At 36.7% G+C, this 16,078-nt stretch overlaps 1 pseudogene; it reads right to left on the bottom strand.

Annotated features, from left to right (window-relative positions):
- Nucleotides 1–10,684: 10,684 nt before the first annotated feature.
- LOC108390091 (putative high mobility group protein B1-like 1) lies at nt 10,685–15,801 on the bottom strand (annotated as a pseudogene).
- Nucleotides 15,802–16,078: the final 277 nt, after the last annotated feature.

Genomic DNA, 16,078 nt, shown 5'->3' with positions numbered 1-16,078 from the left:
GTTATTATCTTGGTCGGTGGAGCTGTTCTGGCAATGGGCTCTGTAGCCAGCAAGGCATGGTACACAGCAACCAGTTGCTTCAAGGTGACCTGGACCTCTGCTCCTTTCCATGGTTCTGGCCAGGCTCCAGCCAGCAGCAAGAGCAGAAGCACTGGCAGAAGCAGTAGCCTTAGGCTAGGGCCATGGGCCGGTGTCGGCATGGACAGCAGTGGTGGTGGCACCTCCATGACCACACGAGTGTAAACACATGTAACTCAGCGCGAGTGCCACTTCTCCTCATCATTTCTAGGGGCACCCCTCCCAAAGTTCGCAACCATTAAGACAGGTTTCCGGTTCACAGGAATCCTGCCAATACTATGCCAATTGTAGGCCCGGGGAAAGGAAATCCTGGAGCAAAATACCTCTAAAAACCAAAATCAGTTAAGGGGAGAAATAAAGTTTAAAACCCGTTTATTGGATGGGATTAAAGATGCCGGCATGAGAGGAGAGACAGAGGCTTCCTCCTAAAACTGGATACAATGAGAAAATTTGATTGGCACAACTAATCCTGAGAGAGCAACAGGAAAGAGGACGGCGTCCAAATGCATACACCTGGAGAAAAGAGCAGACCTCACTGAATGGGGTAACATACCAGAGCTGTGTCTCTGTGGGACCTGAGCCCCTCCCCCACCCCAGCTCACCAGTGGGAGGAAGAGAAACAGAGCAGGGAGGGAGTGGAAGGCTTGGGACTGCTGAATACCTAGCTCTGGAGATCTGCTCTGGGAGCACAAACCTACATTTCATGGTGCTTTTATGAGACTCGCATGACTACTGGGTTGGAAAGTTAATACAGGCAGAGTTACTGGGGAGACTGGGATTCAGGCTACTTGTGGAAAGCAGGGATCCATATCCGGCTGCTCTGGGACAAAAACATACCTGTGTGACTGGCCCACTGGCTCAGGCAGTGGAGACAGGCACAGGAGCCAGGAGGCGGGGAACAGCTCTTTCCTCCCAAAAGGCACCAGTACCGCTCCCCTGCGACCCCTGACATTGCTTCAGGGGATGAGCAGCTCCAGAATAGAGCTTCTGGACACTAGAGGGTGCCATATACAAACATGAAATGCCAAACAAACCTTGTCCAGAGTAAAATTATTAATACAACTCCTGAGAAAGATTTAAATGATATGGACCTCGTGACTCTTCCTGAAAGGGAGTTCAAAATAAAAATCGTCAATATTCTAATGGAGGTATGGAAAGACATCCTGGAACTTAGGAATGAATTCAGGTTGGAGATTCAATCATTGAAGAGCACAATGGAGGCTATTAAAAGCAGGTTGGATATGGTGGAGGAGAAAATAAATGAAATAGAAACTAGAGAAGAGGAATACAAAGAAGCTGAGGCAAAGAGAGAAAAAAGGATCTCTAAAAATGAAAGAATATTGAGAGAACTGTGTGACCAATCCAAGCAGAACAATATTCACATCATAGGGATACCAGAAGAAGACAAGAGAGACAAAGAGATAGTGTCTTTGAGGAGGTAGTTGCTAAAAACTTCCCCAGTCTGGGGAAGGAGATACTCTCTCAGGCCATGGAGATCCACAGATCTCCCAACACAAGGGATCCAAGGAAGACAACAGCAAGACACATAGTAATTAAAATGGGAAAGATCAAGGATAAGGACAGACTGTTAAAAGCAGCCAGAGGCAGAAATAAGATCACATACAAAGGAAAGCCCATCAGGCTAACATCAGACATCTCAGCAGAAACATTATGGGCCAGAAGGGAGTGGCATGATGTATTTAATGCCATGAAGCAGAAGGGCCTGGAACCACGATTACTTTATATGGCAAGATTATCATTTAAATTTGAAGGAGGGATTAAACAACTTCCAGATAAGCAAAAGCTGAGAGAGTTTCCCTTCCACAAACCATCCCTGCAGTCTATTTTGGAAGGACTGCTATAGATGGAAGTGTTCCTAGGGTTGGATAGCTGTCACCAGAGGTAGTAAAACCACAGTAGGGAGGGTGGAGCAGCTGATTGTGAGGCAAATGGAAAATTAAATTGACTATCCCCAAAGTCAATCCAGGGATAGACAAAAAGTACAGAATTTGATACCTAATATATAAACAATGAAGGAGGAAGAAAAAGGAGGAGAAATAAAAAGGAACATTTAGATAGTGTTTGTAACAGCATGCTGAGTTAAGTTAGACTCTTAGATAGTAAGGAAAGTAACCTGGAACATTTGGTAACCATGAATCTAAATCCTGAAATGGCAATAAGTACACACCTATCGATAATCACCCTAAATGTAAATGGACTGAATGCACCAATCAAAAGACATAGAGTCACTGAATGGATAAAAAAACAAGACCCATCTATATGCTTCTTACAAGAGGCTCACCTCAAACCCAAAGACATGCACAGACTGAAAGTCAAGAGATGGAAAAACATATTTCATGAAAACAATAGGGAGAAAAAAGCAGGTGTTGCAGTACTAGTATCAGACAAAATAGACTTCAAAACAAAGAAAGTAACAAGAGATAAAGGACATTACATAATGATAAAGGGATCAGTCCAACAAGAGGATATAAGCATTATAAATATATATGCACCCAACACAGGAGCACCAACATATGTGAAATAAATACTAACAGAACTAAAGGAGGAAAGAGAATGCAATGTATTCATTTTAGGAGACTTCAACGCACCATTCACTCCAAAGGACAGATCCACCAGACAGAAAATAAGTAAGGACACAGAGGCACTGAAAAACACACTAGAAGAGATGGACCTAATAGACATCTATAGAACTCTACATCCAAAAGCAACAGGATACACATTCTTCTCAAGTGCACATGGAACATTTTCCAGAATAGACCACATACTAGGCCACAAGAAGAGTCTCAGTAAATTCAAAAAGAATGAAATTCTACCAACCAACTTTTCAGACCACAAAGGTATTAAACTAGAAAAAAATTGTACAAAGAAAGCAAAAAGGCTCACAAACACATGGAGGCTTAACAACATGCTTCTAAATACTCAATGGATCAACAACCAAATTAAAATGGAGATCCAGCAATATATGGAAATAAATGACAACAATACAAAGCCCCAACTTCTGTGGGACACAGCGAAAGCAGTCTTAAGAGGAAAGTATATAGCAATCCAGGCATATTTAAAGAAGGAAGAACAAACCCAAATGAATAGTCTAACATCACAATTATCAAAATTTGAAAAAGAAGAACAAATGAGGCCTAAAGTCAGCAGAAGGAGGGACATAATAAAGATCAGACAAGAAATAAATAAAATTGAGAAGAATAAAACAATAGAAAAAATCAATGAAACCAAGAGGTGGTTCTTTGAGAAAATAAAGAAAATAGGTCAGCCTCTAGCCAGACTTATTAAGAGAAAAAGAGAATCAACACACATCAACAGAATCAGAAATGAGAAATGAAACATCACTACAGACCCAAAAGAAATACAAAGAATTATTAGAGACTACTATGAAAACCTCTATGCTAAGTAGCTGGAAAACCTAGAAGAACCTTCCAAGACTGGAATACCTAATACCAACCTTCCAAGACTGACCAAAGAAGAAACACAAAATCTAATCAAACCAATTACCAGCAAAGAAATTGAAGCAGTAATCAAAAAGTTCCCCAAGAAAAAAACCCCCAGGTCAGATGGATTTACCTGAGAGTTTTATCAGACATACAGAGAAGATATAATACCTATTCTCCTTAAAGTTTTCCAAAAAATAGAAGAGGAGGCAATACTCCCAAACTCAATCTATGAAGCCAACATGACCCTAATACCAAAACCAGGCAAAGACCCCACCAAAAAAGAAAATTACAGACCAATATCACTGATGAACATAGATGCAAAAATACTCAATAAAATATGAGCAAACCAAATTCAAAAATATATCAAAAGGATCATACAGCATGACCAAGTGGGATTCATCCCAGGGATGCAAGGATGGTACAACATTCAAAAATCCATCAACATCATACACCACATAAACAAAAAGAAAGCCAAAAACCACATGATCATCTCCATAGATGCTGAAAAAGCATTCAACAAAGTTCAGCATCCATTCATGAAAAAAACTCTCAGCAAAATGGGTATACAGTGCAAGTACCTCAACATAATAAAGGCCATATATGATAAACCCACAGCCAACATCATACTGAACAGCGAGAGGCTGAAAGCTTTTCCTCTGAGATCGGGAACAAGACAGGGATCCCCACTCTCTCCACTGTTATTTAACATAGTACTGGAGGTCCTAGCCACAGCAATTAGACAAAACAAAGAATTACAAGGAATCCAGATTGGTAAAGAAGAAGTTAAACTGTCACTATTTGCAGATGACATGATATTGTACATAAAAAACCCTAAAGACTCCATTCTAAAACTACTAGAACTGATTTTAGAATACAGCAAAACTGCAGGATACAAAAGTAACACACAGAAATCTGTGACTTTCCTATGCCAAAAAAATGAGCCAGTAGAAACAGAAATCAGGAAAACAATTCCATTCACAATTGCATCAAAAAGAATAAAATACGTAGGAATAACCTAACCAAGGAAGTGAAAGACCTATCTATAGCCTGAAAACTATAAGACATTCTTAAGAGAAATTAAAGAGGACACTAACAAAAGGAAACTCATCCCATGCTCTCTTGGCTAGGAAGAATTAATATTGTCAAAATGGCCATCCTGCTCAAAGCAATATACAGATTTGATGCAATCCCTATCAAATTACCAACAACATTCTTCAACAAACTGGAACAAATAGTTCAAAAATTCATATGGTAACACCAAAGACCCCAAATAGGCAACACAATCCTTAGAAAGAAAAATTAAGTGGGAGGGATCTCACTCCCCAACTTCAAGCTCTACTACACAGCCATAGTTATCAAGACAATTTTTTACTGGCATAAGAACAGAGCCACAGACCATTGGAACATATTAAAAATGCCAGACATAAACCCAAACATATATGGTCAATTAGTATTCATAAAGGAGCCATGGACATACAATGGGGAAATGACAGTCTCTTCAACAGATGGTGCTGGCAAAACTGGACAGCTACATGTAAGAGAATGAAACTGGATCACTGTCCAACCCCATTCACAAAAGTAAATTCAAAATGGATCAAAGACCTGAATGTAAGTCATGAAACCATAAAACTCTTAGAAAAAAACATAGGCAAAAATCTCTTGGACATAAACATTAGCGACTTCTTCATGAACATATCTCCCCAGACAAGGAAAACAAAAGCAAAAATGAACAAGTGGGACTATATCAAGCTGAAAAGCTTCCACACAGCAAAGGACACCATCAATAGAACAAAAAGGTACCCTACAGTATGGGAGAATATATTCATAAATGACAGATCCGATAAAGGCTTGACATCCAAAATATATAAAGATCTTACTCACCTCAAGAAACAAAAAACAAATAATCCAATTAAAAAATGGGCAGAGGAGCTGAACAGACAGTTCTCCAAAGAAGAAATTCAGATGGCCAACAGACACATGAAAAGATACTCCATAGCACCAGTTATCAGAGAAATGCAAATTAAAACCACACTGAGATATCACCTCACACCAGTAAGGATGGCTACCATCCAAAAGACAAACAACAGCCAATGTTGGTGAGTTCATGGAGAAAGGGGAAGCCTCATACACTGCTGGTGGGAATGTAAATTAGTTCAACCATTGTGGAAAGCAGTATGGAGGTTCCTCAAAATGCTCAAAATGGACTTACCGTTTGACCCAGGAATTCCACTTCTAGGAATTTACCCTAAGAATGCAGCACTCCAGTTTGAAAAAGACAGATGCACCCCTATGTTTATTGCAGCACTATTTACAATAGCCAAGAAATGGAAGCAACCTAAGTGTCTATCAGTCGATGAATGTATAAAGATGATGTGGTACATATACACAATTGAATATTATTCAGCCATAAGAAGAAAACAAATCCTACAATTTGCAACAACATGGATGGAGCTAGAGGGTATTATGCTCAGTGAAATAGGCCTAGTGGAGAAAGACCAATACCAAATGATTTCACTCCTCTGTGGAGTATAAGAACAAAGGAAAAACTGAAGAAACAAAACAGCAGCAGAATCACAGAACCCAAGAATGGACTAACAGTTAACAAACGGAAAGAGACTGAGGAGAATGGGAGGGTAGGGAGGGATAAGTACAGGGAAGAAGAAAGGAGGTATTATGATTAGCATGTATAATGTGGGGGGTGGTGGAAAGGGGAGCGCTGTGCAACACAGAGAAGACAAGTAGTAATTCTAGAACATCTTACTATGCTGATGGACAGTGACAGTAATGGGGTTTGTGGGGGGGACTTGGTGTAGGGGAGAGCCTAGTGAACATAATGTTCTTCATGTAATTGTAGATTAATGATAACAAAATAAATAAATAAATAAATAAATAAATAAATAAATTTAAAAAATCTGTTTATTGCTCACAAACTGCAGTTCCTGACATTCTTACTTCTCTGCTCAAGCAGCAACCACTCTGGCCTTCCCCCTCAACTCTCAGGTATAGATAAGCCCTCTGTTGCCCAGGTAATCACCCACTGATATGGATATGAACTTCTCCACACCTGTGGAAAGTTGCAAATGCACTAAAGCCATACTTCTTTCCACCTCTGAACGCCTATTGATATGCAGATATACTAAAGCCAGGTGAGATATTCTGGAAATGTTTCAATTTTACCCTCACTGGATCACATATAACCATCTGTGATTGTTCCACAGTGAGGTGAGGGTCCTGTATCAGTGCAGACATGCTCTTCTCTGCAGCATTCAAAACCAGACGGAGCCCTCAATTGAGTTCCTTTCATGATCCATTTCAAATGAATAGTCTTCAGAAAGCTGATGACACTGACGTATAAAATGAAACAAGTCCTTTATATTATACCCCCTTGTGTGAGATAAATTCTAGCGAAAATAAGCAGGTGATGAGAGGTAACATAGGGCCAGGCAGTTTATTTGAGCGCAATTCCTGAGCAAGGTTCACCAGTATGAAACACAGGCTGGGGAAGTCGTGCCCAGGAGGGGAGGTGGGGAGTTTTTAAGAGAACAGGAAAGGGAGGGGGAAGTGGGCCATGCTAGGGGTATGTGGGGAATTTTTTTATTGGCTCAGGGTCTGGTGATGGACAGCCAGAGGTCTTCTCCTTCTGGATGGAGGGGGTCTGCATCTGGGGTTTGTCAGCACCATCACGGGGCTGGAATCCCAGAAGAGCTGTCCATTCCTTCCTTATATGGCACAGAGCTATTTGGTGCTGTCTTTGTTCCATTTGGACTGTCCTCGCTTTCCTCCCTCTAGTGCCTCCAGCCTTACACCTTGTTTCATAGTTTCTTGGTTTTGAACCCCCTACATATTGATGACTTTCTTGGGGACCACAGATTTCAGAGGTACTTTCTGTTGTTTCTGCAAAATTTGTCCCTCGAGAAGCAATTTATCTGTTGTGTAGTTTGCCAGGGCTCCATGAACCCCATAATATTGGGATTTTATGGAGGCTATCTTACATAGATATCAATTATTAATTTCATTTCTAGCCCCTCTCCCTTCTCTAGACAAGGGGAGTGAAGCAAAAAATTCCAAAGTTGTATCCATAGCTTGGTCTTTCTGCTGATTAGCTCCCAAGCAGGAGTTATCCAGGAGCCCGTAAGAGTCACCTCATTAGAACAAAAGACACTCCTATCACCTAGGAAATTTCAAAGGCTTTAGTTGCCCTGTGTCAGAAGCCAGGGTCAAAGACCAAATATTAGAGCAAAAGATGCTTCTGATGCTCTTATCATTTAAGAATTTACAAAGCTTTCAAGAGTTCTTTGCTAGAAATGGGACACAGACCAATATATAAGTTTTCTATTATCTTATAGTCTGTATGAAGAATTTAATACACATGTTAAAAACACCATTATTTCTTTTTCAATTTTAATAGCCTAAAACTAAAAATATCACCATGTGTTATGGGCTGATATGTCCCACTCAAATTTATATCTTGAAGCCCTAACCCTCAGTACATCAGAATGTCACTCTATTTGGAGATAGAGTCTTTGCAGATGTAATTATGGTTAAATGAGTTCATTCGGGTGGATCCTAATCCAATATGACTAGAGTCCTTTTAAGAAAAGATTGGGGTATAGGCATGCATAGACTGATGGGTAACCACAAGAAGGCACAGTGAGAAGGTAGCAATTTAAAAACAAAGGAAAGAGGCCTTGAAAGAAAACAACTATTTAGACGCCACAGTCTCACATTGCTAGGCTTTAGAATTGTGAGAAAGTAAATTTCTGTTGTTTGAGCCCCCCAACCTGTGGTACCTTGCTACAGCAGCCCTGGCAAACTACACAACAGATAAATTGATAAGTAAACTTTCATATAGCCACACAATGGAAGACTACTATACAAAGAATTAACTATTGATATATGCAATGTAGATGAACCTCAAAATAATTATGCTGTACAAAAGCCAGCCAGCCATATAAATGTATCTATTCTGTGGTTCCATTTATATAAAATTCTAGAAAATGTAAACTAACTTATAATGACAAAAAAACATATCACTGGGTGCCTAGGAATGAGGGGAGAGGGCAAGGAGGGATGATAAGGAAGAATTACAAAGGTGCAAGAAGAAATCTGGGAATAATGGATATACCCACTACCTTGATTGTAGTGTTGGTTACAAAGGAGTACATCTATGTTAAAACTTATCAGACTGTGCATTTAAATATGTTTAGCTTATAGTATATCAATTATATCTCAGTAATGCCATTTACAAAAGAAACTATTACTTAATTAGAAGTGTTGCTACTTTAATAAAACAAGGTAATTGCATAAAGGTTCTCTAAAGGAATACTTGGGATTGAGCAGTAAGAGAACGCCTCACTGCAGCTTTTTATTTGAGACCTAAATAGTCGAGCTATAAACAGATTAGGGGATATCAATTTCTAGGTAGAGAAAATTTAAATGCTTTAGATAGAATTACCTGTTGTGGTTGAGGAACACAGAATTGTTAGTATAGCTGGACTGTAATGAGAAGGAGAGTGGTAGAATATAAACTGACATAGGCACTGGTCAGATCTTATGAAAGACATGGCCGGTCAAGGAAAGAAGTTCTTTCATCCCTCCCAAGTGCAATGGGAAACCATTGTCAGATTTAAAATAATGGATTGATACATAATTTCTGTCTCTTTTTAAAAATTCTTAGTTTATTTTCAAATCATTAATTTATTTGTGTCATCTAGAACTCAGATTTTCAGTATTCCTCCTAAACTTTTACATAAGCAAATTCAGATGGATAGAAACCAGGCATAACAACAGCACCACATCACAAAAACATGTAAAATTATTTAAAATTCTGGCAATTGAAGAGAATGATAATCTCGAAAAGCAAAAAATTAACATTTTTTCCTGAACTGTAAAGCAGAAAAATATAAAATCCTAATAAATGACAATGGTTTAATAAAGGAAAACTGAATTAGAACAAATTGGATAATTAGTACAGAGCTGCAAAGTTTAAGCTTCTGCTTTCCTCATAACTATTTTATTTTTAAGGGGGCAAATACAATATAAGAAAATATACCCTATTTTAAATGTGGCATTATAATTTTTAAAACTGGCTTAATTAATTTAAAAAGTTAATTATAATGGAGAATCTCAAGTTTCTTAAGCAGACCATACTTAGGTAAATGGGAAAAGACATTTACAGCCAGAACTTTCATAGACACTTCCTTGGGACTGATGCCAACAGAAATGTTAACATGGCAGTCTTATACTTAAGCCTAAGCTTTTGGAGATATATTTTTAGGTCTTCTTTAATGTGAAAACTGAAAATATAACTGCTATGATACAGTAAAGGGAGTTAAAGAATGTAGAGCACTCATGTAAAGATAAGAACATACTTTCCTATTAGTTCTTCATAGTCATATTTTAAAAAGTTTCTAACAATCCCAGGCTATGAGTAGATTGGTCACTCTTCACTTTGTAAATTTAACTGGGCCATATGAAATTTGATACCAACTGATTAAGATTTTTAAGTTTCAGTTATAGATGTAAACTCTCTCAGCTCAGTTTTTTATTCCCATAATGAGTATGCAGCATATGTACACAAACTTTTTATCAGCTAGCTATATTAAAAAATAAACACTGTCATAATTCATGTGATCTAACATGTGCAAAAGCAAAAGATTAATTACCCAACAAGGAAGAAAGTTTCAGACCTATAAAAATGATAATACTTAGAAAAGCATTTACTTTGAAGTGTTCACAATATCAATAAAACTGTTGTATTTTTTTCAATTACAGAGTGGTATTCAATTAACAGAACAATTATTTCCTCTATGCTGCATCAGAAACAACTGAAGATAAAAAAAAAAACCTACCATCCCCATAAATAACTAATTTGTGCTGTGAACCGGCAAGAACCTGCTTTCCATACCAATCTACAATCCCCATAGCATACCAAGCAAGGTTAGTGGCTCTTGAAAATACCACCAGAAAGAGGCTATCTAAAGACATATTTGGTAGCATATTAACTATATAAAAGAGACACTGTACAGTTTAAAAACAAACCTTACATAGCTTTATATTTTGATTTTTTTAAAGGAGTGAATTATGTATAGGAGGATTAAAATATTTATAGACAAGAAAAAAACATCTGTATTAGAATTAGCTTATTCATCATTCGTCCTCTTCTTCCTCCTGCTTCTCATCCCTTTTCTTGCCCTTTTCAGTTCTGTTGATTCCTTTTTTTTTATTTTGCCTTATCAGGCTTTCTTTAGGTTGGTATGCAGTAGTATCCTTTTCCTATTTTTCTTTCACTTTAACAACCCCCTTTTGTAAGTTTGCTGATCATCTGCAGCAAGATATTCCAAATCCCTCCCATTTTCTTTGCAGCATCACCAATGAACAAGCTAGGATATCATTTTTTTATTTTTGGGTGATATTCAGAACAAAACAAGAGAAAGGCTGGAGGAAGTCTCTTGGGTGCATTGAGATCCTTAAACTATTGTTTCGTTAATGTTGTTTATTCTTTAAGGATATAGATTTTTATTTCCCTTTCATTATGGTCCTTGTCCACCTTTGCTATGTCTTCACATTTTCCTTTCTTTTTAGTAGGCATGGTCTTCTAACCATCTGCGCATTTCTTAGAAAACTGAAAAGTTGATTGAAGCAAGCATCTAGGTGCTTTTACTTGTGCTCCTCCAGGCAAGTTTGCACAAAGGATACATATGATGACATTTTGCCTTTCAGTTTCTTAGGATCTCCATTTCACCTGTTTAGTTACTTTTCCTCAGCAAGACACAATCTTCCAGTGCCTGCCCTGCTCTCACTTGCCTTGGTCCTATCTCCATGGAGTCTAATAGACTGTAGTGGATGTAAAAGTTCATTTACTTTTTAAAAAGATCACACAGGCATCTGTGTAGAGAATGGAATATAAAATACCACAAATGGAAACAGTGAGACCAGATGGGAATCACAGTCTGTGCAGTATGATGCTAGCTTGTATCAAATAGGTAGGCATGGTAGTGGAAATAAATGGATATATTTGGGGGTATATTTTGGAGGTAAATTTAATATTTCATGGTTTATTGGATGTGGGTATGTTAGGGAAAGGAAAAAATGAAGGGTGTTTTCTATTTTCCTCTTCTTGAGAACCCAATTGGATAGTGGCAAAATATATTGAGATGGGCAGACCTTCGATAGACCAAGTTGGGTGAGGAGAAATCCAGTTATCATTTTGACATGCTAAGATTTAGATTCCTATTTGATATACATATGAGATGTCAAGGAGATGATTGGTTATCTGAGTACAGAGATTAGGAGAGAAGCCAGAGTTAGAAATATAACGTTGGGAATCACAAGATTATAAATTGTGATTAAAGCCATTTATTTAGGGAAAGATAGACAGAAAGGTAGGAACACTTGAATGGAGGTTTTGGTAACTCCAATACTTAGAAATCAACCAGAAGAGGAAAATTCACCAAAACAAAGAGACAAACAAACAAACACTGGATAAACTGCTGCTTGTGAGGTGAAGTAACCCAGGAGAGTTTGGTGTCCTAGTAGTGAAGGGAAGAAAGTGTTTCCAAAAGAAAGTACTGACCTTCTCAAGTACTACTTAGTAATTGAGTAAGATGACTATAAAAGTAGGAACAGTATAACTAGCAACATGGAAGTATTCAGTGAAACTGACAAATTTATCAAAAGTGAATGTGTTAGAAGGGCTGAGGAAAGAATAGAATGTAATTGGAGGTCAGCACTATATAGCAGCTCTTTGAATAAGCATAAATTTTAGGTGATAAAGAAATGGGTAGCAGCTGAAAGTTGATGTAGGGTCAAGAGCAGTTTGTTTCATGACAGACATTATAACATTATCTCCTACCCCAGATATTCCCATAGCCCACTCTCTTCCTTCAAATATTTGCTCAACTATTTCCTTCTCCATGAATCCTATACTGACAATCATTTGAAATTTGAATACCTTCCCCATTTTCAATTGTCCTTACCATGCTCTATTTTTCTTTAGCTCTTATTATCTTCTAACTTATTGTATAAGTTATATTATGTATACATAAACTTTGTACATAATATACATTTTCATGGTATATAGTTGGTTGTATATTAGGCCCAGTTACATATTCTGTTTATGTTTTGCTTCCCCTGCTCCATCACAGCAGATATATTTTTTTGTTTATTACTCTATACTTGACAACAGGGAAAATCTGATATACGGTGTTACATATTGCTTAAATTATTAAATTAATTAATGATATACAACATATTTGCTTGGTGACAGGAATTACCTAATAGAGATAAACCATTGATAATAGGGAAGAGAGAACAATTATAAAAGTGAATTTATTAACAATTTGAGAATAAATTGGATTTAAAGCCAAACACAAATATGGCCTGATGTAGGAGCAGGAGCACTCCACCTATATTAACAGAAATTAAAAGCAGAGTATTTGGGGGGAGATGGAGATAAATTTGTTAGTGGGAAGATAAGATATCATTTCCATTTTTTTGTTGTTTGAAATAAGAAATAGAGTCATTAACTGGGACTGAGAAAGAATAAGTTAATATTGGTGGTTTGAGAAAAGACTAGAAGATGTGAAGTAGTTGTTCTGGTGAAAAGGAAATGTAACATATTAGAGAAAGCAAGTGAAATTACTGGGGAGTGTTGGTATGCATTTGAGTTTTGTGTGCACTACTGGTTTTTCTCATACATACATCAAATTCTCCAAAGAGTAGAAATTCCAACTCTGTGTCAATTAGATCATTTTTATTATTGTGTAAACATTCCATGTCACTAGCTCCCTTGTGGCCTACCAAAAATAAAGCACCATTTTAGCACTAAAATTCAAACATATGAGAGAGTACTATTTAGCTGCCTTCTTTGGGTTTATGATTTTAGACCTTTCCTTCCTCCAAATGTCTTTCTTTCTTGCTTTATGACCCTGTCTGGTCTCCTACACTCACTACTTATGTCAGTGGCTAAGACAGAATTGGGGTTTTTCTCAATAATTTCATACTTCTCATTTTCAGGTCATCTTTCTTTGCATTTATGCTATGAGTCAATTTAATTACCTTTCAACCAATACCTTTACATTGCCAATTATGTGGCCTAGTACTGAGCTGAAAGCTTAAGATAGAAAGATGAATAAAAGAGTAAATGTGGATTCAAAGAATTTTTAATATGCTATAGAGACAGTTCTACAAACAAAAATGAGCTTATACCATAATTTCAGCTGAGAAAAGTTTATAGAATTCATATTTTTATTTCTTCATTCAATACATCTAATGAGACAGAAATTTATTGAAATGATGGTAGTAAGGTTAGATTTCACAGATGAAGTGTTTGAGAAGTCAAAGGAAATAGAAAAAGTAGAAAGGAAGGAAGAAAAGAAGAGAAGGAGGGTTTTCACTAGTTAGACAAATTTTGGAGAGGGAATATCATTCAAAACAGAAAAAGCAATACACAATGAATGAGACTTGAAATAGCAAAAAGATGACTTGGAATATATGTGAAAGATTTGAAAGAATAGAATTAACCCCATGTACCCTCCCCTTTCCTTTTTCAGGCATTAAGAATATTGAGCAAATTTAAAGTAGATGAGAATGGTCAAAGGACAGATGGATGAAATTGACAGTGTATAATGATAGTAAGGAGCTATGGTGGGACTATAACTCAAACCACTTAGCTTCTGGTAGAGTGTTATTTACACTTTACATTGGTTAAGTGAAAGGTCTATAAATCCAGTTTCTTCATTGTTACCTATAGTCTTCTCTAAAAACCTCAACAGTTAGGGCAGATTATTATCAACCCTCAGATTGATAAAAATGACTAAAGCTGAGTATCACCTCATGTCTTCCCTTAGACAATATTTAATATTTTGAATTTTCACCTTTCAGCATCTCTTTTTATTATGAAACATCCAATTCCTGTAACTAAAGTGCTTACTTGAACAAAATAATTGAAATTGTTACACTGATTAGTTTTGAAAGCCTACAGACGATCTGCTAATACTACAACAATCTTGCTAAATAAAACATGACCATGCAAGTGAAAGTAGTAGGTTTTTATCAATAAAAGTATGAGCTTCAAAGAGTGAGACAGGTATGAGCTCAAATTTTGGACTTGCTATATAACTGAAAGTGTTCAAATTTCTTCATAAATGTTGGTATTTTCCAAGTCATAGGGTCTATTTTCTTCTCACCATACACATGCTTCCTGATGTTAATATCTACCTCAAAGATTCAGTTATGATCTATATGTTGTATCCCCAGCTCAAATCATTCTGTGAAGTTATATCATCACCTTAAACATATTAATTGAAAAATAATGCCTTTTTCCATTATCTTACTGAATTGCAGTACCACATACACAGTTGTAGAATTCAGAAATGTGGGACACACTCTAGGTCTTCCTTCCTTTAAAATTTCTGTTGTATTTCATTTGAACAAATTTTCCCAGCATTTACTCAATTTTTTTTTCTGAGAGGGTGGAAAGCTGAAAACCATATTTCTAAGCCTTCCATGAAGATAGTGTTTTTTTATTATGAATTAAGTTTCACTAATTAGATGCACTTTTGTGAGATTTGTAAGGAAAATACAGCATTGGACATCTTCATGTGGCCCTGGCAGTTCCTGTTGACAAAATTTGAAAATGTGATAATTTCTTATAGTATTGACAAATAAAATTTGGAAATGTGATAATTTCTTAGAGTTCTTTCTCTGGTACAATGGGCATATAAAAGTATTATTAAATACAGCACCTCTTGATCCTATTTCCTAATTCTTGGACAGCACCTTTGGGTGCCTATCAAATAGTTTTCGGGGGAGATAGTTAAAACAATGACCTCTTGCTTTCTGCATACAGCTCTAGTTTGCTTTCATAGATAGAATTTCCTTCAGTGAATCAGTTCTCTGTTTTTCTTGGAGTCACTCCAGGAAGTTCAGGCTAGAATGTAAGCATTTAATCTTTTCCTGCTTTATTAAATTTTTTTTTCTGTTTGAAATACCTGATTGGGTATTTTGATATGGGTGATGATTATATGAGTGTGTACACATGTCAAAAATAATCAAGCTGTATATTAAGATCTGTGCATTTTATTATAACTACCTCGATTTTTAAAAACTCTAAGCAAATAAAGTAAAATACCTGATTGTTTTCTGTTTCCTACACTAAACCCTGACTGATAAGCTTGCCATTGCAATTACCAAGTTCCATTGCTTCTACCTCTTGAGTATTTCTCCTATTCATATCCATCAGTAACATCAATGCCATAATTCGCATCCTCACATTTAACCTAGATTATTAGAGCAGACTCTTTAGTGTTCTTTCTCCTTTTCCTCTTGCTTACTTCATGCCTCCAGTAGTTTTTAAAATCAAGTTTTATTATAAAGTACTTCTTGCAGATAAAGAATGAACATTGTTTAAAGTGTAAGAATAATAAAATACATAGACTGGATTTCATCAGTCAGATCAAGAAATAGAATATTAAAATTATTTTTAAAGTTTCCTATGATTTCTCTTCCCACAGGTCACTCTTTTCTTTATACCA

Source organism: Manis javanica, chromosome X (assembly GCF_040802235.1).
Source record: "Manis javanica isolate MJ-LG chromosome X, MJ_LKY, whole genome shotgun sequence".
Taxonomy (NCBI): Eukaryota; Metazoa; Chordata; class Mammalia; order Pholidota; family Manidae; genus Manis; species Manis javanica.
Note: the sequence above shows the minus strand (reverse complement) of the source record. Positions and strands in the feature narration are given on the sequence as shown.